The sequence below is a fragment of the Haliaeetus albicilla genome, chromosome 10, assembly GCF_947461875.1.
Source record: "Haliaeetus albicilla chromosome 10, bHalAlb1.1, whole genome shotgun sequence".
Taxonomy (NCBI): Eukaryota; Metazoa; Chordata; class Aves; order Accipitriformes; family Accipitridae; genus Haliaeetus; species Haliaeetus albicilla.
The window spans coordinates 15868476-15893714 of record NC_091492.1 but is presented as its reverse complement, the minus strand read 5'-3'; the positions used below and the strand labels follow the sequence as shown (position 1 = coordinate 15893714).

Genomic DNA, 25239 nt, shown 5'->3' with positions numbered 1-25239 from the left:
TGTCTTGGAAGGCTGACCTAAGAAACACTCACCCCACCCCAGAGATGCTGAATTGTCACCAAAACATAAATCTTTGTGTTTTATTGGGTTGGGGGTGGGGTGGGGTTTGGGGTGTGTGTGTGTGCGGTTTTTTGATTGGTTGTTTTTTCATTCTACAAGATGATGTTTTTTCTTTGAGCTGTTTAAGGTTCAATTGTGGCAACTCAAGGTAGGCAGATGCACTGCGGTACTCCCTGAGCACCATTGCTGAGGAGGTCTATGAAGACACACCAGTACAGATATGCACAGTTGCTTGCTGGACTAGGGTGGTTACAAGCTACCAACTGGTTTTCATCAGCCTGCATTTTTCCTTTCAGGGTCTAAAAGAACTGAAAACAATTTTGTTTGTGGAAAAGCTCAGTGCCTGCTTATAATTAACTCTGTGACAGTGGTTTTCACACAAGTCTTTTGCTTATTTTATATAAGCTTCAAAGGGTTTTATAAAAATGAAATGTTTAACTACTGGAAAAATAAATAAAACTGAAACATTGCAATAACCCGGAGGAGATATTTATTTCCAATGTTTTCTGAGAAAATTGGTAACACAAGGTACATCTGGAGATCTGGCCCAGATCTGCTGTCCCATATTTAAGGTTGCATGCAGTATCACTTTTCCACCTACTAGTGTGTGTGTGTGTATGCGCACCAGATTTTATCAAGGACAACAAGGAAGAGTGTACCTTTGAAAAGCTTAATATGACATTTTCTTGAGCCACCTGTATGAAATGCTTTAGGGTTTCTTTCTGTTTAAACAATGCTCTATCCATGTTATCCTGCAAGCATACTTCTCTTGAACTTTGTTCTTCTAACTGCAGCTGCTCCAAGTGCCTTTCTAATACTTGCTCTTCTAATGTTGGGATTTTTTTTGGTGACTAAAAGTGCCTTTCTGTAATGAACTTCTTCCTTCCATGTTTTGTTACATTAAAGTATTCTGGTTTTAAAGTGTAATATTTAATTATGTTTGTGCCAATTTGACTATAAAAACTCAAATTGCATTACAATTGAGTTTTTGAGAAAATATTTGGATTATTTATAAAGTTTTGTTCTTAGAATTTTTTTTATCCATGAAGTGAATTATTTCAAACAGTGTAATGATTTTTTTATTTTTTTTATTAAATAAACCTTGTGACATGATACTCTACAGAATAAGGAAACTTTTTGACACATAAAAGTAGAAAGTAACTGTTGTGATTTAATGGACAACAGAAAAGGTTTTTTTCTTTTAAGATCTTTATCTATATGTTTCTTTATAGCAAAGGGAAACAAAGTCTGTTTTGTTTTTTATGCTTAGCATGCTCTTTTATTTTAAATTATTCTTTTTTTACCTTCCCATATTATTTTGGTTTAAGAGACCTGTACCAGCACAAATCTAATCTCACATGTACAGATAAAACTGAGTCTTTAGATTTTGATTATTGTTAGTGTATGCTCTTTAATTTATGCTTATATATTTGTGGTTACCATATTTTTTATTTACAATTTCTTTGCATTATTCTAGAAAACAAGTTTTTGAATTAATAGAATCATATGTTCTTTTCTTTCATTTAATTATGTTTACTTAATTGGAGGTGTCAATGCCTAGTCCATACCAGACTTTCTCACCAAGAATAGTCTCATTTGTTACATGGTTCTGAGTTGAGGCAATTGCCTCTAAATGAAATTCATTCATAGCAATAATAGTGTGTAGCTCATACAGGGGAAGAGGAGAACTTAAATCAGACCCAAAACACACACTGTGAGTTCTGTAACACTTTGTATCATTTTTACAGTCACTTACAAGATTTATCTTATCCAGAGTGTTAAAGCACATCAGATCTATTGCTGGTTTCTGCAGAGAGTTAGATATGTTCTGTGTGCGTGCAACAGCATTGCGATCATGTGTCATCTCGCTTTTGGCATTTTTAAAACAGTTTGATTGCAACTGGGGTGTGGTGGTGGTGTTTTCCATTGACATTAACTGCAGGTATAAGAGATGGCTATTGGGAAATATAGTCCAAATATATCTATATATATCTGTTGTCATTAGATTTTTGTTACGTGTTTGTGCTGCTGATATGCAGAACATAGGGGCTTTTCTTGGCACAATCGGTGCACCCATGTGACTGTAACTTTGACCTCTTGCTGTTTTATTGAGATTGCACCTAGGTCTAGAAGGATATGCAAGCCAGGGAAAACTGTACAGCCAACTTCTGTATGTTGGCTAGCTGCAGTCCTTGGAAGTTCCTCTGGTCAGGATGTGAGCTCTTCTAGTTCCGCTGATAAGCGGCTGATCAGTACCTGTTTCAGCCTCAGTTCCAGCAATTGTTATTCTTGGTTAATTGCTCTCCATCTATGCTTATTTGAACTGTACTTCTAGAATACTTTCTTATTATTCCAATTTTTCAGATGGGAAGGACAATAGATGACATGTTCAGTGAACATACTAATTTAGGAGGAGTTTGCTTTGGTTATTGGGAAAAAAATCAATTATTGTTTTTTCTTTTTTTCTCCAAAAGGCTTGTATCAGGCCACTTAGCATCATATTGATCCAACAGCTTACTTCATTGAGGCCATTGGAGATAACCCTTCAATAGCCATAATTCCACTTGCCTGCATGCTACATAAATTGCCTTCTCAATCACCAGGTAAGCCTGGGAATTTCCTTATTAATTTCTTTATTATTATTTTTTGGTAAGGATAGGTGAGGTCTGAGTGACATTTGCTGTTGGTAAGGGATATGGGAGGCCTGGTTCTCAACTCTCAACTTGGTGTGTTACTAGTGCTGAGTCCAAACTTTGACCTGGGACAAGTGGAACACAGACTAAATGATCACGGAAAGCTTAATGTTTTGCTAGGCCTACACAGCGGTCTGCACGTACCTTCCTGCTCATTCTTTTATGTTCCCAAGACCAGGTTTTGGAGCACCAAGTTCTTGCAGGAATTAGTCAGATTTTTGCTCCTCTTAATGCTTTAGGAGTTGTTGTATTTTAGCTGCCTAGCTGGTCAGACACCTCTGTTGCAAAAGTTCTTCCTTATCCTGGTGTCGGGGATGGGGGAAGGGAGGATGCTTTAGCTAACATCACAGGAAAAGCTCTCCCCTCTCCTTAGCCTGCTGGGAATGGGTCTGTACTTGGCTTGTTGCCATGCATGTCCGAGTGGGGCATTATAGCGCACTCTGCTGAGCTGAACTCGTGGCTTTAAGGTTTGTTTGGGTTTGTTTTGAAAGACTTGAATACAGCTGTCTAGAATTTCCACTCAAATATGTTCATTTGGCCTTGCTTGTAATGAGCTGAATTTCACATTGCCTGTACCACACAGTCAGCTTGCTACACAGAATCTTAACAGCTTTAATAATTCCCCTAACCATCCAATTAGACTAATAATAAAGGCTTAATTACATATCCAGTTAATCATCAGATTTGTTCACTAAATGGCTTTAATTGGTAGATAGAGCTGTTACACTATTCCAGTTTGAAAGCTATCACCCATTTTTGCTCACAGGTATATCCACCCGATCGTTTTTATGACTGGGACTTGACCAGCATTTATTAAGACAATAAAAAGGCTCAGGAGCAGAGAAACATAACCACCCAATGCTGCAGCAGCACCCTTCTACCTCTGGGTGCCTGTGTTCAAGCCAGGACCTCTCTTTACAGTGCTCTGTACTGCTCATGCTGAAGGAAGTCCAAATAGCAAATGGCTGCTTTACAGGTTTCCAAAAATGAAGCTGTTCTGTATTCTGCCCAGGTAGTTCCCTCAAAATGACTGTTAAAGACTTTGGGACCTGGAAGCCCCTTGGCTTTGTAGGATTCAATAATGCACCACCTAAGCCATTTTGAAATAGATACTTCAGTAGCCCTGAGTCTTTTCTTATTATGGAAACATATAAATTGGCTCATCCTGTAAAACCCTTCAGTTTTAAAAATGTAAAACCTAATTGCCTTATGGACATTCAAAGAATGGAGGCGCTTCTCTGGGGAGATTTTGCACTGAACCAAAAGATGACAGAACTAGTTACTGATTAAAAAGAAAAGAAGAGTTAACCTCTTGATGCCAGTTGTCAGGATTTCCCTCACATAAATTTCTGCCTGGTTTAATTGCTACTATATTTCTACACCACACAGATCTTACTTCATCTTCTTCAGGGTTGAATGGGGTAACTGGTTACAGAAACCTCATTGTCCCAGTCATGTTCCCTTCATGCTTTCAAATCAAATGCCCTGTACAACTGCAAAATAATTTCCTTCCTTTAACAAGCCTTCCAGTATCCTGAGTTCAGAAGACTCATGTTCAGTGTTGAGCTTTAGCTGACAATATTGACCTTCACTGTATTTTATGAAGGTATCTTTTGAAACTACCTTAGTTTGGGGGGGAGCCTTCTAGTGTGCCAAGAATAATTATTCTGCCTTTGCATAAATAATGTGTTATCAGAGGAGAAGAAATGGTGATATTTTTAGCAGGCTTTACACCCTGGGGAAGTAAATGACACATAAAAATGAACTTTCAAAGTCTTGGTCTATAGAAAAAGGAGCAGTGTGTGATGGCAAAAAAAGTACTAATTCACAGAAATTCACAACTCATTATTCGTGCCGTACACACTTGCTGCCTTACATTCCCTGCACTGTAGCTGGAATATAAAATAAAACCCGGCAGCCACCTCCCTGGCCCTCAGTGGCGGCCGCTCTGATTGGATACCACCTACAGCATGGCAGCGAGCATCAAGGAGCTGCGAGCTGGGAAACATGCAGAGAAACCGTTCCTTAAAGTGCACGTCACAAGTTACCTTTAAATATATTTAAGTGGTTTAGGTTTAACAGGCACCCCAGTGGCCCCTTGCAGCTCATTTAAGGGGGAGGAGGAGTGTTCATACAGATCAATAGCACTTTGACAAACTGAGTTTCCATAGCTGGATCCTTTAAAAAAAAAAAAAAAAAAAAGAATAAAAGATTTCAGAAAATGCATAGATGCTGAACCTCAAGTATGAGAAATGATCCTACTTCAGCAGTCTTATCTTTAGAGTCCTGGATTTCTGGCTGTTTGGTGTGGGAGCTGAAGATTTGTTTAGTATGCATATTGCACATAAAGATTAAACAATGTCAGTGAGAGTGTAGTGTGTAACCTTTCGATTAACTTCTCTTCAGATAATTAATGTAGTTATTCATAATGTGCATGTGTTCATGATACAAATCTAATACTTTCTGTAATCGAGGTTGGAAAAATCAAGGTCTTGCTGATCGAGCCCTGAGGTGCTGTATAATGTCCTCATGCAATAATATGCAATATATTGATATCACAACAGCATCTGGGTGACACCAAAAGTAATAGCTGCTGATCCTGGAACCCTACAGTGAGTTGACTTTCATGGGCTTCAGCTCACTCTGCATCACCTCATCTTGCCTCGTTGTGCATCCCCCGTCCCCAGAACTGGAAGAGGAGTACTGGCATGGCCTGTCCTTTAGCAGAGGAATGGAAAAGGAGTGCTGAGCAGAGCCCGCCCATTCTGCAAGTACTTTCAAGGGCCAGTAGAGTCTTTTGGGAGTGCTACATTTGGTGTCCCCCTTTGCCTGCACTTTCTCCTCCTGGCTGGCTGCTGAGACATCTCCCTAGCAAAGTGTCCAAGCAGAGTTGTATGAGTAGACTTATGGCTTTGGAGGACTGTGGAGAGAGCAAACTGTGCTGGGATAGACGGACTATGCATGAGGGAAGTGCAGAGCAGGCAGGTATCACTGCCATCATGTGCCTTTACTGTCTATGCCATGGGAAGAACTTCTAGAACAGGTTTTGACTTCACAGATGCAAACAGCTTTGGAAGAGGCAGAGATGCCTACACCCATCCATTGCCCTTGAAACCTTACTAACACCTTGCTCACAAAGATTAATAGTATTGTGATGCACAGTGGCTCAAGTCCCGGGAGACATTCAAGAGCCCATTGCTTTCATACACTAATAGCATGTGATCTTGTGTTTTCCATTATTTTTGTGTTTGCAGCAGCTATAGGTTTTCTTGTTTTTCCTTCCGCACATTTAAAGCATCTTCCTCTGCTGTGTTTTAGCTGCTTGATGGCTTCCTAATGAAGAGACAGCTGCAGATTAGCGCTATGCCTGTTTGTGTGCTTGCTTTCTCTCAGTGCTGCAGGCCATAATGACATAAGCCTCTGAGTCACTAAAAGTTTTGCTTTAGACATGACCTTAGTTTAACAAACTGTTCCAAAAGTTGAAAAGGGTCAATATGTAAAATGGGTAGAACTAAAGAGGATGCTTATTACATTTGAATGTGAAATTTTCAGAGGAGATTAAGGACACTTTGCAGTAATGGAAAGAGTTATGTTCCTCTAGTTCTTTTCATTTACAGAAAAAAATTGAAGGTAATCTGTGATAAGGGGTATTTTTCTGAGAATCTTCCACTATTCCCGTAAAAAGTGTCATTAGCCCTAAATTCAGTACGCTTCTCCTTGTGAAGGGGACATAAGTAAAGAGAACTTCTTCATGATTAGGGAATTCTTTCTAGGGTTACTGCTTTTCTGCACCACTCTGCTGTGCTGTAACTATCCTTGGACTCCGTTAGAGGTAACACAGTGCCCATTTCTTGCCTTGGTGAAGGCCAGTGCTGCCTTCTGAACTGTAGGACCTTCATCATTGTTTTCAGACAAAATGATTTTGTCTGCTTACATTTTTTAAAGGCTTTTTAAAAATCAGGACCTTAGCAGTTCTCTGGTTATTTGTGTCTGCCATACCCAGTTCCCTGTAATCAGGTTGAGATTCCTTTATCTGTCCCTGCCATTGCGCAGTGTAACACGATGCTTACAACCGTATCAGGAATATTCCTGGTTTATGATGGTTCATTAAGTGCATACAATTAAGCATCTGTTCAAACTAAAATGTTAAACTTTATGGCATTTGGGTTGACAATCAAGTGTGTTCAGTACAAATGCCACATATCAGTACCTACCTTTTTAATATCTTATTATGTTGCCTCAGAATTGGCTTTTTACCCTTTTTTTCTGACCCTTTCAGATTCTGCCCTAAGAGAAATGCTGCAGCTTGTTCTTGCTTCTCCAAAACTGTCTACAGTTCTGCCCTGGCCTATCTCTATGACCTGTCAATTCTTGTTTGCCTTCTCTGTAAATTATATGAGCCTTGAGACCTTTTCCTTTTCACACTTTGCATCCAAACGTTATTTCTTTCTCTGTATTTGTTCAGCTTCATTTAAAGGTCTTTAAGTGTTCACTTTTATTTTTTCACCCACAAGAGCAGTAATTAGTTCTTGGAAAGCTCATAGACCTGCAAACTGTACCCTTGCTAAGTGAAGTTGTCTTGTGATCCTGTTACTGTGATTCTTCCTTTTCTCAGTGCACATCCCTCTGCCTTTCTACTGCTCGTCATGGTCTTGTCAAGCATTCAAATGTAAGCTCTTTGGGGAAGGGCTTTATGTTTTAATATGTTTCTTTATAGATGCTGGTGCACCATAAGAATAAATGAATGTTCAAGGTCAGTCTACTAAAGTTTATTTGATGTGCCAAAACTCTTCTCCTGCACTTTGGACCCAGAAGAATGAGCAAATTCAAAGATTTATGTCCACCAGCCTTAACTGCCAAATTATAAATGCAATGTAAAACTATTGCCACAGTAGTCTAACCTTTTCCTGATGCTCACCTTACCAAAGGGCTGTTACAGCAGAAGATAACCCATTTTCAGATGCATTTGAGTCATGAGCCTTATGCTGAAGAACGCAGATGGGGCTAAGAATGGCTGTCTGGATCTGGCCTTATCTACCAGGACTCTGCAGCCTTTAGAGAGAGAAATAATGTCTTGGTCATGCAAATGTGAAACACAAATTTGTGACAGATTGCATGGGACCCAACGGTATTGATTGGGACTGTTCATAGGGTTAAGGAAGCAATGGTATCAGCGTGAAAGCTGAAAAACATGTTTATATGTTATGGAAAATGGGAGCAATTGGATCTGATGACCACTTAGGCATACTCCAGTAGCACAACAAAAACTAATTTCAAAGATGTATGTATTGGTCTGTATAGTGCCAGTCTGGAGCATAAAAGAAGAAAGGAATGGAGACTTTAAATGTGGCATCACCTTCTGATGCAAGTGTACTTCTGCTGCTGGATACAGTGGTTGAAGTCAGAAGTAAATGAACTGGGGTATGAACTGAAGGTGTTCAGTGAATTCATCGAACTTCTAAATTTGCTCAATAGCAGCTGTTTTGGTGCTAGTTTCAGTTTTGAATATATGAACAATTAAATACTGGTTGTGTTTGGCTATCTCTATCTGCTACTATACTGTCTGCAGAATAACTTTGGGTTTTCCCCTCCAAATCCATTCTAATACCAATGTATTAAATAAAATGGTGTTGCTAGTGAAGGGGACAGTCACCGTTAAATTTCTTTAACCCTCTGCCTATGCTGAGGAGTTGAAATGTGTGAAGGGAATCGGCCTCTTGAGGAATTATACAGGAACTTCTGGCCACGTTTCTCATTTTAAATAATTCCTTTCCTCATTCTGGATCTCTTGGGGGAAACAATATTTGCAACTCAGTGTTAGCACAAATGTTACCCTACAAAACTAGATATTGGCCATGTAGTGGAAGAACCTGGAAGATTTGGGAAGCAGGGGTTGGTACATATAAACATCTAAAAAGCAAGTACAACCCAAGCAGTCTGAAGCTTCTGAACATCTTCCAACACTCTATGTGATGATGTTCGTTACTTGTTCATGCAAGCCCCCAGCACTTCATTTCTCTTGTTCTTTACTTGTGTGGAAGTAGCTTTGTCCACTACTTCAGCCTGCTGGGACAGCTGGCTAAGCAGAAGGTAACTCCTTTTCTGCCCTCCTTATATTATCTTTTGGATTAGGAGACCTTAGTTCCCTTCTTTTCTTTTTTGTTGCTCCTTATTTTTGCTTTTGACTCCCTCTACCCAGCTGTAGCTGTAGCCCAGGAGTGGGACTGGGTGATGTTTGTGGCAGACTGTACCTGCTTAGCTGTCTGCCTCCTCTCCCTGGTGACTTTTGGGCCACTCTGCTCCTGTGCCTGCCTCCCCTGTGGGGCTGCGCAGTCAGGCGTGCAGCCAGGGCCAGGGGCACTGGATTTGAGTGGCTGCCCAGGAGAAGATCTCCTTTCTAGCTCAGCAGTCAGAAAAGTCTCTCCAGCATCGAGCAGGAAATAAAGATCTCTAAAAGTGGGGCAACTCTAGCAATGTTTTGCAAAAGGCAGAAATTAGGAAGCATCATCATGAACTCTTAAGCTGCTTTCCATAGTGTTTATGTTTTCCTAACTTTACAGTTTCAGAGATTTTTATCTCTGAAGTATGTTAGTGTGAAATAAAATTCAAAATGCCAGGGGGAAATCCAGCATCCACTAAAAGAAAATATTGCAGAAGCAGGATAATATTTTTTTTTTAATCTTAACTTTTCTGTCTCCTTAACAAGTGATGTGATCTGCAAACTCTGTGTTTCTTTTGAGTCCTGTCTTAGGACTTTGAGGTTTTCAGTTCAGGCACTCATTTAGAGAAATTAACTGGCATCACAGCATTTGTCATTTTAGGGCTGACTTTTGTCATTGTATATTGGTGATGTTGTATGAAAGACTCTTTTCTGCATACAGATTTTTAAAATCTGATGAGTCTTGAGAGCTAATCAATTGCTGTCTGAAAAGATGCTCTTGTGATTATGTTTGTTGAAAAATATTGATGGGGCTCTACAGTAGTAGGCACCATGTGAATCAGGTGGGTGCTGCCAAACCATGTAGTCAGAGGTGCTGTGTGTTGGAGATACAGTTTTTAATGCAGAATTGGGATTAGCCTGTGCAGGAGCCAGGTCTGATAAGCCCCCTGGAGTCTTCAAACGTGAAGTCACAGAATTTTTTTAATATATCATCTATGGATCTAAACTATCAATAATAAAATGGATTTATGTTTGTTTTAATTTTAGTTTTATATTCTCACCACTGTGGCTAAGCATCTGATGGACTTTAAGTTATTCTCTCCCATTTTACAATTCTTATCTCCTTTATTTGTCTGCCATTATGGCATCTCTCTATCAAATAGGCATTTGGGGGTCCCTGCTGCTGCTTAACCTAAGCATACTACGTTTCAGATTGACATAACTGGAGAGTACCCAGCGCTGCTTCCTTGGGCTGAGAGAACAGGCTAAAGCTCTTCCTCACTCACAAAATCTGTCCTGAGAAATTTGAATAGCTAAAATGGAAGCTCAGTTATTTTCTATGGGAATTACTGCTCATGTATGACTGGGAAGAGGGGAGAAAATAATGTAGCAAGAAAGGCTTTCAGAAAGAGAGAAAGTAGGTGATAAAAATAGGGCATTTCCCTGACTGAATTTCCAGGCTGTACAGCAAGAGGTTTCACTCCTCCTTTTTTGACCTTAAAAAAAATAAAAGGGGATGGAGGGATGTTGGTATATCAAAACAATATTGGAGGTTTCTTAATAGATTTGAAGTACTGCTCAAAAGAATTGCATTTTATTTTGCTGCTGTTGTTTACACTGGAACTGGATGCAGCATGTTTTAAAGCATTCCGTAATTCTAAGGCATGTAATGAGATAGTCCCCATCACAGATCCCATGAACCTGGGAACTAGCTAGAAAGCTGGCACTAATTCTCGAGCAATACATCCCCTCTTCTTGCCTCTATCAACTTATCTAAACTGGGCATACAGTGTAATAATAGTTCTGAGATTAATGTAGTTATTTTAAAAAAAATTAAAAATCCATAACCAGTTGTATCTGAAAATTAAAAATATGGATTTTTTTCATGAGATAAAAGTGTGCAAATATGCTGTGAAAAAGAATGTGCATGCAGTAGAAATGTGTGTGAGTGTACAACATAAATTGTGTATGTAATACAAAATTGTGTGATGTCCAACGATTTCAGCTATAAGTGAGCCCCATCTGGTGGTGATATGAAGAAACAACTAAAGTTGTAACTGCAGGAAAAAGATTCACAAAAAAGTCTCAATCTCTATTCAAAAGATCAAAGATTTAACTATATAAATGCTATATATACATCTAGATGCAATATAATCTCTACCCTTTTTTATGTTACCGGCTCTACGGTGCAAACTCATAGCTATATCTTAATAAAGAATGGAAAAAGTATTTTTGGAACGTTTGCAGATAGTTTTTTGATTTGTGTGGGGGATGAATTTTAATGCACATGCTTGCTTGTGGTGTGCTAACTTTTTCACGTTTCTGATTCAAATAAATGTGAACAATTTCTTCAGCTTAGAAAAACAATACTGAATTGGCTTTTGTTTGTGGATTCAATCACTTCCCAGAAAGAGTTAATTATCACAAGCTCCTGTGGTTTTGTTGTACAACACAGTAGCAGTGCACCAGCTAATGAGGACAAGAAGAGCGATTGGAAGGGTAGCACTGACAGGCTGTGTGTGTATGAAATTCAAGTTGGGCATTTCCATTGTGTTTCTCCTCTGAAGTTGGGCTAGGTTGATTTGCCTTCAAGGTTAGTAGCAATCATTAAAGAGTTAAGTGCTGTCACACCATTGTCTGTTTTGGTGTGACTCCAGGGGTAGACTTTGCCATCAGTGTGGTAAACATTTTGGTTTTCACCTTTGCATGGAGTTCCCATCACAGCAAAATCTAGGTGCCGTGCAGTTCCTGGTAGCTACGTCTCATCACTGTAATGGGTTGAGCTGACACAGTGACAACTGGGGTGGCCTGGAGAAAGGGGAGAGGTAGGGACTGCTGGGTTGACACCAAGACTCCACTGTGGCCCCAGCCATATGCCTACACCAGTCTGGGTCAGGTCCTGGTGGCCTTTTCTTTCTTGTAGACTGAAAACAGCATCCCTTCGGCAGAAGGGTACTCTCCTTGTAGGCAGGTTTTGGTGTGCAGCCTGCCAGCTCAGCGAGGTTAGCCTGTTCCTGACTTAAACCAGTGGATGAGTGAGGTTAGGGGCGGGTAGAGGACCAAGCTGCAGGAGTGTGAGGTTTAGGAGTTCCTGTGCTCCAGCCTCTCATGGAGCATCTCTAGTGGCACGAAGAGCAGGGTTAGGATTGAGCATCCAAAATTATCAGTTTCAGTTCTTTATTATTCCATAGGAAGGAGTTTAATTCTCATTAATTTCTCAAAATATGCATATTTTTTATACCCTTCTTCAAGTTTAGGAATTTATAGCTCTATACCTCTATACAGCTTTGTATGGCCCATATTGGCTCTAGTTCTACCTAGTATAAAACTCATTTATTATATATTTTTATAAATGCAATTTTTAAGTTTATTATACTTACAAATGCTCAGGTATTTGGTGAGTAGTTTGTTCTGTTGTGACATGAGTCAGTGAGTGTCTGCACTGTGTTGATGCATTCAACGTAGGGATGAAGCTCAGGTGCTATTGGGGTCCTGTGGGTACCAGCATGAACCCCAGCTGCTCATTTTCCCCCTTCTGAATGAGGACTGCTACATGCCGTTAGTCTGTTCTCCCTCTTTCACCAGGTGTGAGTTAATGTTGCACTCATGTTTTTGCTTGTTCCAATATGGCATCACTATCTCTGTTGAATTTTGAATGTTTCAGGTTTTGTTTTTTTTCTTTTGCGTTTACCCCTGACATTTTAGCGAGAATTACAGGGGAAGAGGTGTGGCTGAATTCCTTTAGCAAGGAGGAAATGTGTGTTGTATACTTGTGAGTTCTGTATATGTAGTTTGGGAAGTTTGCACTGCATGTAGTGTTAATCAGTAATGCACCAACTGCTCTTTTGCAGGTCTTCTGTCACAATTGTTAGTTCTAGCTAAATCACTTTCTTTTTGTTCTAGTTTTTGTTAATGAACTGCATGGCTTTCAGCTTTACCTGTTAATTATAAGACCCATTCGAGGACCTCTTTCAGTACGTGCTGTTCTTCTGAACAACTTGGAAAGGGTTATCTGTTTGAGGACATCCTTAGAAGACTGAGAAATTGAGTTATGGCTAAGTTAACCATGCATTTCGCATCTCCACTTGAACTAATATTTAGACCATTTTATGCTATCTGGTGCTGTGAATTTGCTGTGACTCTCTGCAGAGAATCTATTTCATGAAGCTCTGTGTATGGGGATTTTATGAGATCCTTCTTTTCCCTTCAGCACTATCTTCCTGCGCAGTACAAATTGTGTAAACTTAACCCTTTTCCCACTTTGCTGGAGGGGTGGGGAGGCTGTGATTTCGATTCTGACTAGGCTGAGCGAAGTCATTTCACACTGCAGTACTTGGAATTTCTCACAGAGACTAATTTCCATGCCAGTATTTACCATTCTCTTTTGACCTGTTTCAACTGTGGCGTATTAAAAAGCATGCTTCTTAAATTGCAATGAAAATGGAAGTTTGTAAGTGTCATTCATATAATGGAATTGCTTATGAACTGTTAATTGTGGTGGCTGCAACTATTACACTGTGTGTAGTCAAAGCTGCTTTTCATTAAGATTTTAGGTCTCCAAACCAAAAATAACACCAATGTCTCTCTAGGGGTCAAAGTTGTCCATTTCTGGCTTAGACTTAAGTGAATGCATTAGTGGCATATTAAGTTTTAGGTTTTTTTTAATTGATACTGGTAGCTGTTGAAATTAGAGCTGCTCTTTTTGTAACAGCAATGCATTATTTAATAATACATCATCATTATTATTTCCTACCTTTTGTTTTTAAAATGGATTGTGGATTTTGTTTTAATTTGCTTTTCCTTTCGCACAATCTGTATATGAGACGTAAGTTTGGAAGTGCTTTATGTCTGCACTAGCTGGTTTTGACACAAAGACTAATCAGGTTCAAAAGTGGTCCCGCTCCTACTTTGGGTCACAGATTTCGAGATCTGCTCATCATTCTACCAAGGAAACACCACAGAATCTGTCGTCTGGTCCCTTGCAAAACCTGTTTTTTTATCACTAGGTAAAATAAAAGCTGTGAAACGTCAGGTGGTTGTAAGCAATGGTCAGGAGAAAATTTGAAAGTAGAAGAGGAAAGAGGACAGAGGGAATTAATGTTGCCTTGCAGTGGCAACTGCTATGTATTTCAAGCAGCATCAGTAATGTTATGGGTGGGCAGTAGTAGGGTGGATGCAATCAAGTCTAAGAGCAGCGATAGCTAATTAAATGATGGATGATATCTTAGCAGGAAAAGAACTAGACTGAGGCAGAGGGAAGGTGTGATTTGGGAAATCTTATAAAAATAGTTAAACTCAAAACACTGTTCCATCTGTCAGGCAGGGTAAATTATCCTTTGATAGAATAGGATTTTTGAGAACAATGGAAAATTTTATAGAAGCATTAACAGGCCACAAATTTCACTGGTGGTTTATAGTAGGCATAGAAGTTTGAATAAAGCACAGAACTAAGTCTTTGGCTTAGAGGATTTTGTCTATGACCAGAATGAGTTTATAAAAACTTTGAAATGTTATGCAGCACTGTATGCAGAGGAATGGCTGAGTTTGATCATTTGCCAGTGTGGATCTCCTTAGGAGCTGGAGCACAATGATATTTGGAGCACATAACCATGAAACATAATTGCCGATCTTGATTGCTTTTAAGAGACTGTGATAGGTCTTCTATCTTTTGTGACTGTATTTGGATGGATACACACAGCGAATCCAACTTTATGAATGTACCCAGGGAAAAAGAAAGTTTTATAAGATGATTTTAATGTTAATTGATATAAAGTGCACTTTGGGTCCATGTAAGTAAGAAATATAAATTGGTTGTGTGGCATTTCTATACTGAAGAGTTTGTATTGTTTTATTTAGGTAATGCAGTGTGTCACTAGGGAAAGAGGTCATTGGCTGGATCTTGATTTAAGTGGACCCAGTATCTAACCTAGGTCTTTAGGTTTTTTTTCTGCCAGCTTTTCTGAATTGTTCCCTGCTGCCTGCAAGAAGATTTACATCAGAACTGTATTATGTAGGAATATGTGAGTTTTTTGTTAAAGTTGAAAATTTCCACAAAACCATACATTTTTAATGGTGGTTTTTTTCTGGGGGAAAAACAAAGGTATAAACAAATTCCACATTTTTTCTGATTTTGAATTTGTTACAGTTTCAAGAACTGTTATTTTTAAATGCATACTATAAAGTAATATATATATTGCTTTATAGTATGCAGTATATCTATCTCTTCTTTTTTGATCAAAAACCCCATATTCATTGTATTCATTGCATACAGGAAGCACTCTGATCTAGAAGTTTACAGGTGACAGCAGCTTCCTTTAAGGATAAAATACAGGTAAATATGAAACAATATTTCAGACCACAAAGTGTGTTGTCGCCATGACCGTCAATAGTAATAAAACTTTTCCTAAGCAGAAATTTTGAAAAACATTACTTTTGCAACAAACTTCAATATATCACAAACACATATGGATAAAGACAAATGCTGAAAGTACATGTAATCCAGAAGTTGTGGTGGTGGTTTACTCTATGTATTATTTTTTATTGAGTTTCTTATCCTTTCCCATTAGTCAATGAATTTCTTTCCTTGGATATGTATTGTAATTATAAAATATGGGGGTAATGTACTGCTGATACAAACATTGCATTAGCAGCAGGGCAGACCTGAATTAATAATTATGTCCTTCAGGGTTTTGGTTGTTTTGGGTTTTTTTTCTGGTGTGTTGTTTTTTCTTCCTCCTTTTTTTACCCTAAGGAAGCTGTTGCTGGTTATTATGTGATGCATGTGTTGTAATAACACACCTGGGCTCCAACTGGAGGTAGAGGGCTCCATCATTGCTTTAGGACTAGAGAAGGTAGGCAACATCCAGATGGTGTAGTTAGTACTTCTGCTTCAAAATCTTAAGAAATTTGCAAATGTCTTGCCTTTTAAAGGCATTTTTCTATTAGGAGAAGAGAAGTATGTTCACCGTGTTCCTGAATAATTTAAGTATCTTTCCAAGGTATTAGAGTGAGGAATGTTTTATTTTTTTGGTAATGCTTGAAATGGATTTTCCGTAACTCTGTAACTTATGGCTTGATTCTGATTTAATGTTTTTAAGACTGGTGTAACTGTGTGACCTTTAATAAAATTACACCTGACTGATACCTAATGGGTGGGCAGAGCAGGGGAAGGGAAAAACATCCAGTCTCATTCTCGAGCCTGGGATCCCTCTACCTCACCCACAAAAAAGATGGGGGAGTAGGTTTTATGTCTTGAAAGAGCCAAGATTTCAACCGAAAGAAACAGGCATCCTGGTGAGTTATCTAATGAATAAAATAGCTAGGAAAGTTGGAAGGGATGCTTTTGTCTGTACCTCCTGGTGTCAAATGAGAAAGCAGGGTGTCTTCCTTTTGGAAACAACCTGTAATATGTGTACACCAATAGGAATTTTACCACTTCTGTAAGGCTGATAAAAAACAATGCAAGTTTGTGGCACTTACTTAATTTTATTCACCCTGCACGCCAACAGTCCTAGAAATAGATCACTGCCAAATATAATGAAATATCTAACAGAATTAAAACTCTGTGGCTCTTCCTTTTCCTCAGTAATCTTGCGTCTTCTAAAATGAAAGCATGTTTCATTTGGTTAACAATTGACAAGAGCACCTAGCACCCCTTTAGGTCTAGATGGCTGGACCTCTTTGGTCTTCTGTGTGTTTTTGAAAATATTGCCCACTCTGAACGGCCAGAATAAGCCTGAGCTGGTTACAAGTCAGAAGGCTGGGATGTGCCATAAAGAAGGTGGCAAAACCAGAAAACAAGTTGTGATGATTTAAGAATTATTTCACTGTGACTGTTGGGAGGACTAGGTGTTGTTTTTTCAGGTGCTGAATTCTGAGGAGCCAAGAGGACTTTGTACCTTGGAGGTTCAAGGTCTAAGCATTAATTTGAACATTGATCTTGTGGTATACAAGAGTGTAGCTTCTTGAAAAGGATTTTTTAATTGCATTTCAGTAATGATAAAAAGGCAGCAAATTCAGCAAGTCATATGTAGGGAACCACCAACCAATTGGTGCAACCAGGTGGCCTGTTTGACATTTGCATAGCAGCATCTATAGCTTGAATTTATGAAAAGAGTGAACAGAAAAAGTCTCAATAACATAAAAACCTGAGTCTAATTCTGAACAAATTTCTAAACTTACAGTACGGGATCTGTTGCATATCAGCTAATCAAAGTGAAACCAAGAGGTATTGTCTCAGCAAATGCATGACATGGCACAGCACAGGTGGCTGGGTTAGTTCAGTTGCCCTTAGGGGTCCCTCTTATGGTTTGATATTGCTGATACAGTTATATCTCTGACCAATTTGTTCAGAGACAGAAATGAGCATAAAAGCAAATTAGTTGCTCTAACACCAAGCAGCTGGTCTGTAATCTGTATTCATAGGGTAAAAGGAAAACAGCCTTACAATAAGTATTTCTAATTTTGGCTAGTTATATCTTAGTCTAAATGAACACTGTCCTTTTTCAATAAATATTATAGTTTGAAAACCTGTTGAAAATTAAATTTGGTTTGCAAAAATATTGTTTTCCACATATGTCTTCTATCAGCTTCTCATCCTGATTAAAGAAATGATTAGAGCCCTGTAGTAAGGGAATGAGAGGTGATGTCTCTTAAAAGAACAAAATAATCAAAACATGAGTTGCTTTCAAGGCTCAAAAGAAATGGGAATTCATTTAATATGCTGTTGTCATAACTTCATATGATTAAAAGCTGATCTAATGATAGTAAATGCTAGCTGAGAGAATTTTAGCTCTATAGTGCCAATACTGGGCTTTGAAGAGCTAGCAGTGTTGATGTTGAGTTTGGATTCTCTCATGTGAAGATGAATGTCTGCCTGAGCTCCTGACCCCTTACACAACTCCAGTGGTGTTAATATTGCTCTGAGATATAGGTCCAGATACCTGCACACAAGAAAACACAACAAAATGTCTTACAAATGGTTTGTAATTTTTGGTTGGCTTTTTCCAACATAGTTGTCACTAAATGGTTTCATGTTGCCTCATTAGAGATGTTTCTTGAGTTGTGTGCTGTAGGCGCACACATCCTTCTTTAATAAAAATAATTTCAAGTTGATGGCTGCCTACAGTATGCTCAGCAGTATTTGAGGAAAAGGTAACCTATTAATATGCCTGGTTTGAATTATTGGTGCTTGGAAATGCTGGATTATATTTTTATATTATTTTAATGAGTAGTCAGATCACTAACAATTCCCCAACAGCCCGCATGGTTTACTGGCTGACTGAAAAAACAAAAACAAAAACAAAAAAACCCCCAAACAACAAAGAAAAATGGAAACATTTTGTCAGCAGAGTATTTGGCATCTCCTTAAAAAAACCAAAAATTCCATGATTTATTTCTAATAAACAACCTTTCTTGGCAGGTAAAGATCCTGTACAGATGCTCTTTAGGTTTCAGTCCCTAGTGACAACACTATTAAGGGAAACAGTTTTCAGCTATCTGGAAAGTGTTCTCACTGCATCCCACCTGTGCCCCAAGAGCAGAGGGTGCGAGTGAAGGTTGGGCAACTACACAAAGCCAGAGCTCGCTCTCCATGGCACTACTGGAGCAGGAAGCATCACTGACTAGGCCAGGTCATCACCATGGCTTCCTAAGGTTCATGAGCTGAGAGAAGTTGAGGTAGTGGTTGGTTTGGGGTTTTTGGTTTAATCTTTAAAGGAACATATGTGCTTACTTCTTTCTCTCTCACCAGATGTTCTCTAGAGATCCATTCTAACCTAAATTATTCACTGATTCAAAGAAGATTTTAAAAGCTGTCACTGAAAACATGGGTGTGCTTCTGCCATTGGAGGTGGAGTGACAGAACACAAGGACATGAATTACTCTTATGGCTTGAATGAAAAATTGGCACCCTCTGCACCAGTCCTCAACTATTTTTTACTATCACGATATTACTGTGTCATACATTTAAATTTCCTTTAATGATGACTTAAATATTGCTATAGCATGCTAAAGAAATAATAGATTCCTGCTCCAGTAGTGCTGAATTTGCTCCCAAAATTCAAGTTGTCAGCTGTAAAATTAACTGCGTGGTGTGCATCATGTGGTTTGACATAAATCTTAAAGACTTCTCTAGATTTATAATACCAAGCAGTAGGAACATTTACTAATACTTCTGATAATTGTAATAATTTCTCATTATCATTTATCATCATTTTGCAATGCAGTAGCTGAACGGAAGCAACCCCATATAGCTGTTGCCATTAAAAGATCATTTGCCAGCAGCAGCACATGGTGCTGTGTAGGTTGGTTCCCAGGCTAACTCCAGAAGCTAAATACAGTAGCTCATGTGACATTGTATGCTCACTGTTGGGAGCTGGTGAGTTGTTAATGATACCCGTTATACCTATTTTTTTCACTATAAATCTTGGAGATGTTCTCCTTTTTCAGAAACAACAGTCTAACCTGCAGATCAGTAATTCTTCAGGTCTGATTGGAGCTAGGGTCTTTGGTTAAATTTGTCTTCATTGCAAGCACTTTCAGAGATAATCTTCCAGCTTTTGTCAGCTGGAGATGCAGGAACTGATTCATGCCTAGGAAGCTAAGGAGATGACAGCTTCTCTCCCATTTCTGATAACTTTTGCAAGGAAGGAGACATTGCTGTAGCTTCTTGGTTGGGTAAGCTCCTGTTATCCATGTTAAAACTGTTTTATGCTACCACCCATCCTGGAGGTGCTAGTCATTTGGGATACGATGTGAGAGTTGCGATCTGGGCAACTGGAACTGGTAGTTGAAACTGATGGTGTAGAGGAGTTGTTTCTGTTGAAGAGGGTAAAATCACTGGAGTAATTTTGTTGTGCGTGTGTGTGTGTGTGTAGAACAGAAATCTTAATATGCTTCTCTCTCGGTACTGTTTGTCTTTTACTTCTATACTGTCTAAATCACTTGAAATTTGTGACTATTTATTTAGTCTCATAATCCCCTTGTGTGTAATTGAGTATCCCCATTTCACAGATAAGTTACTAATTGATTTCCTCGCATTATGCAGGGAATTTGGCAGCGCAGAGAGTTGAACGCGTGTCTCCAGAGCCTGAGATTCCCTCAGTACTTACTGGGCCATATTCTTTTTCTGTGTCTCTCCCTTTTCCCCCGTTTTGTTCCTCTCCTTTTTTTTTTTTTTTTTTCCAGTTTTGAGAAATGTGCCCTGCACTGTAGAGGGTAAACAGATAGCCTCTGACTACAGATGTCAATTTAGAAATGTGTCTTAAATAAAAATCCAATCTGGATGCACAGAGGATACCACTCCACAGAGAAGGATGGGTAGTAATGGATGTCAAAGGACAGTGACATAGTTCTGCATCAGTTTGCATCACTTGATGGGCTCTGGATCCCTGCTGGTAACAAGCAGGATTGCATAATAATAAAACAATGACCTCTAATAATGGGTGAATGTTTTTCACCTTAAAATGCTTGCTTGTTTTCTTGCTATCTTTTTTCCAGTGCAACTACTTAGGACAGACACATATTCAGTGCTTGGTATTTCAAAAGATAAAACTGCCCTTTGTTAAGAGCTACTACTGAGTTATGTGTTGTTCTATGTGTATTGAAAAGCTCTGAGATTTACAAAGTATAAAAGTTAATAATGGTCACTGATACTGTGTTCTGACAGATGCCAAAACTAGAGATTTTCTTCCACTGCTTTACACTATGTAAAGCAAAAGTTATTTTACTTTTACTTACTACAGTAAAAAGTAAAAAAGAAGTTATAAGAAAACAATTGCTACTACAGAAGTAATTCACAGTGAAAATTAGCATTACCAACCAAACTCTCATAGATACCATGTATGCCTTGCTTGATGTAGTCTTTCTAATTTGGACTATGTAATTTTTTTATGGCTGTAATATTTCCTAATATTTTATTAGAAATCATTATTTTAGAGTTATAAAACATGCATGCTCTTTTTTCCTAAGAGGCCAAAATGGCTACAGGTCTTTCAAGTTAAATACTGTACATAATTAGATAATTTAAAAAATGCATCTTGTTTACCCAGAAGTGATTCCAGTCTCTTGACAACACACAAATAAGGCAGATAACTTTTTCAGTGTGTATTTACAAAGCTGCCTAGCCTTTCAGCCAATATGTGGTATGGTAGCTTGCACAAATATATACTTTAGTACGTTTAAGCTCTAACTTGCAGCATGCAAATATGAGCTGGGAAGCCCTTACTGGAGCTGATACTGCTATGTATGTTCAGTTATAAATGTAGAAAACACTTTTTAAAACACTCAAACATATCTCTCTTAACAGCAGTTCAAATTTTTTTTTGTAATAACAGTATTTATTTGGGGACACAGTAACACAAACCCCACCTTTTAAAACTAATAGATCTCTGTACAGGAACTCTGTTCTGACTCCCTTTTTGAAGTAGGAGGTGATTATATTTAACAAGCAGTGAGTCTTTCACAGGTTACCATTTCAGAATAGTCTGCCTATGGAGTTTTTACGGATATGTCAGTGCCGTACTGAGAGGTCTGTTTTTCCAGAGGTGCCAAGCACTATATATGAAGTGTCCAACCATAATTAAGTTGTATGTCATTAATAACAGCTTTGGTGTTTTTAAACATAAATCTTCACTAACAGGCATGGTAGATTTTGGGCTGAGGCATTCAAGACACAAGTTCCCAGCAAGGTTCCAAACATAAAGCACAAATTCAGGAGATGTCGAATGAGAAAATGTAGAGGAGCTTGAGAAGCCAGCTCGATACAAAGCTGAAGTGTTTCCTGACCTCTTTCCACTGTAGATTTAAGGAGGAACGTGGCTTACCAGGTTACAGATGCGTGATCTGATTTTGTATAAAATGATGATGTGGTTAGCTGCAACCTAGTTTCCTGTCTGGCACTGAGCTAATATGTTAGCTTGGTAGATGGGGATCCTGATGCAGGAAAGATGGTGTTTTCTGAATAAAACAGAGAAACTCTTGTTAAATAAAATAAAGTTAATATTGCAAGTGCCTACAGCATACATATCAAATCCCTTTGTTTGAAATTCTTCCCTGTGATTGGAGCAAGGGCAACATAAACAGATTGGACAAATGAGGTGTCATGAAGTGTTGGGGCTTTTGTTTTGTTCTGTGTTTAATTGTTAGGACTCCAGTAAAGCTGAAAGGGTCTTCCTAGAAAATGGAGGAGGTTGATTTCTTCCTGTCCAGAGGAGAGAAGCTGATTTGTTGGGAAGCCATCCCTTAATGTACAAGAACTGGAGTGACTTCTTTGTGGGTCACTGGAGTAAGAGGCATTTTCATTTACTCTTCTTGTTTGAACCCTTTGCACAGTACTTGAGACTGCTGCTATGATTATTTTTTGCTGTGCTTTGCTAATGTTCTCTGGATTGCTTTCTTGTTCTGCCACCAGCCATGTCTGTCAGTCAGTCAAACCACTTCAGAAACTCCAAGTTATTGTCACAGTCTCTATCATCCTTCCTCATTTTCAGTGCTTCGGCCTCTGCTGGATGCAGGTGCCTCTCTGCATCTGCAGAATTTGCTGTCTTTTTTGCTGTGGGTCTTGTGAATTGCCACCATCACAATTTCAGGTGGATTGGAGGATAAGAAAATAGCCAGAGAACCTGAAATTGTGATTTGATTATAAAATAGCACAAAAGATGAAAATGTTGGGATAGTTTTTTTCCCAGGACAAAGAAAGATTTTCCTTGAAAAATGGAAGAGTCATGTTTTTTACTGTTTCTGCACGTGGATGTATCCTAGGAGTAGATAAGCCACATGAGGACTTATTCTGTTTAACTGGTACAGTGCTCTGAATTTTTGTTCTCCACTGAACCAAGTGGCTAAATGGAAGTCAAATCACCATGTGTGCTAGCTAATATGTGGTTTGAGCTTTATTCACCATTTGCAGAATGTGCAAAACTAGCCTTTGTAACAGTGCTTTAAGAAGGACAAAAATCCCAGTGTAGTGAAGTGCAGCCATGGAGAAACACAATGCTATTTCTCTGCTCACAAAAGTGGTGCCAGGTTAATGAATGTCTTCACTCTAAAATTACTCCATACTAACAATCCTGCGCTTGCAGGAAGACCTGTGAGTCAGCACGCAGACTGGGATAGCCCACACCATCTATGGCTCTTTGTCTGCGCTGATGTACAACTCGGTGCTACACAGGTTCGGGGGGGGGGGGGGGGGGGGCCTTTGGCTGATTAGAACCATCTTGGACGCATCAAGTGCAGCATGTGCATGCGTGTGGGCAATGTGCCCCGGAGTCAGTGGAAGGAGAGCAATTTCTCCTCCCTGAAGTGGATTCATCCGGTGCAGCAGAGGCCAGAGTGAAGAACTGTTCCCTGGAACCTACCCCACGCTCCTGCTTCCTTAGCTCCAGGCCATTGCTCCTTGTCCTGCTATCTTCTGAGACCAGAGAATTCCCTTCCTTCATTTATATTATTACCTTGAAGGTATTTATAGACTGTGATTGAGGCCCCTTGAGTCTTCTCTCTTTGAGACTATGTAAGTTTAGCTCCCGCAGCCTCTCCTCACACATCTTACCCTCTAATTCCTCTATTGCCTCTTTGTATTTCCTCTAATATTTTAAACACTTTTCCTAAACTCCAAGCACCTGAGCCAGCTGTAGTGTATCACTAAGCAAGGCAATGCTATTAATGCCTCCTTAATATTCACTTTCCCTGTAATTCATCCAAGACCAATACTAGCTTGTGCCCTTGCACATAGTATTGGATGCTCCCATTTTGTCGACTGATTTCAAATATTAAATCTTTTCTGCTGCCTTTGTGTCTCATACCACGGCGCTAGTGCTGTTTGGTTCTACTTTTATAATTATAATTCATGCTTTATGCTTTAAGCATTTTTTTTTCTTACCGGTCTCAATTTGCTTTTTATACAATTCTGTTTCTTTTTTTTAATTTGACCTTGGTCATCAGTGTTTCAGGCTTTCTTGTGCCTATCTAAATGTGGAAGATATATAGGGTCCACTAGGTCCACAGATATTGAAAGATGACCATGTAGTGACAAATACATGTCACTTCTCAAAAGTGAAAATGACTTTTATCACAAATATTTGCATGTGGTGTCTAAGAAATGCAAACACATCCATGTCAGTAAGAATTCACCTGCCCAACCACTGCTTTGCCCACAGGGTTGAAAACTTGAGGAGCTGATATTACTGTTACAAGCTATGCACAAAAGGCTGAAGATAGAGGAATGAATCATCACTTTCTTTAATCTGTTAGGTCCTTTATGACAGAATTTGAATATTTGATGTAAAGACTTGATTTTTCCATCATACTGGTAGGTCTTAGAGTCTTTCTTCCAGCAGGATTTTAAAAACTATCATACTGATATTGAACACACTCAGCACCATGGATCAGATACTGTAGGAGAACTTACCTTGTAAGAGGAATGATGGTGAGCACTGGGCTAGGAGACCTTCAACTGATATTTGGCAGGTTTCCTAAAGGGATCTGCTGCATTTCCTATTGCCCTTGTAGCCAAATGTGTCCGGTGCATGGGACAGAGCAGCGTATCATGTCATATTTATAGATAAGCACCAGACCTTTTAGTTAATTTCTGATAATTAAAAACAAAAAAAAAGAAAAAATTGCAAGGCTGACTTGGTGAGAAAAGCAATTGAATTGGTGGTAGCTTTGGAATAAAAGTGAGCTTGTGATAACAGCAGCTGTAGTGGACATTTTATTATATGGAAAAGGGAAAAGGCATCCTATTGACATATTGCAAGAAAACCTCAGGATCTTCAGAAATGGCGGGGCTCAAATTGCATGAAAACTAGTAAGAAAAAAATGGTTCAAAAAGAGCAGGGCTGTCCCCTTGGTAACTGCATGTTCTCTGAAAGGGTGCCCATTCAAAAGATTGGTCACTTGGTCTGTCTCTGGGAGGCAGGGCCAGAGCATGCAGGAGTCCTCCTCTTTTGAGATGCAAGAGTGGAGGAATTTGGTAGTCATCAAATCAGTGTTTTGATGATCAGATGCTTAGTTTCTGTTGTTTGAAATTATTAGACACCTGCATGTGCAAAGAAACAATGTTCCACCGGGGTGGAGGAAAACATTTGCCCTGGCTGCTACAGACAATATCCAGAGACAATGAGAATGTGAATTGACAAACATTTATGGTGCCAGCTTTGTCACTTCACCAGTCTGTCAGTCTGTTGTACTTAGATGCTAATCAGTTGATATAGTAGTAATTTAAATCACTGGCTTAAAAAAATATGCTTTCACTAAATGCTTTTTTCACCTTACTATTTGCCCGTCAGCCTGAGATCATTATCTCCTGGCAAGGTTCTGTTCCATTGA

General features: G+C 39.0%; 1 long non-coding RNA gene across 2 annotated transcripts in view; it reads left to right on the top strand.

Annotated features, from left to right (window-relative positions):
• LOC138687263 (uncharacterized) overlaps nucleotides 1-25239 on the top strand; it is a 125869-nt gene that overhangs the window by 47888 nt on the left and 52742 nt on the right. For both annotated transcript variants that reach the window (XR_011326526.1, XR_011326527.1), the window contains exon 6: nucleotides 2535-2663. This is a non-coding gene — a long non-coding RNA (uncharacterized lncRNA). The remainder of the gene's footprint in view (nucleotides 1-2534; nucleotides 2664-25239) is intronic.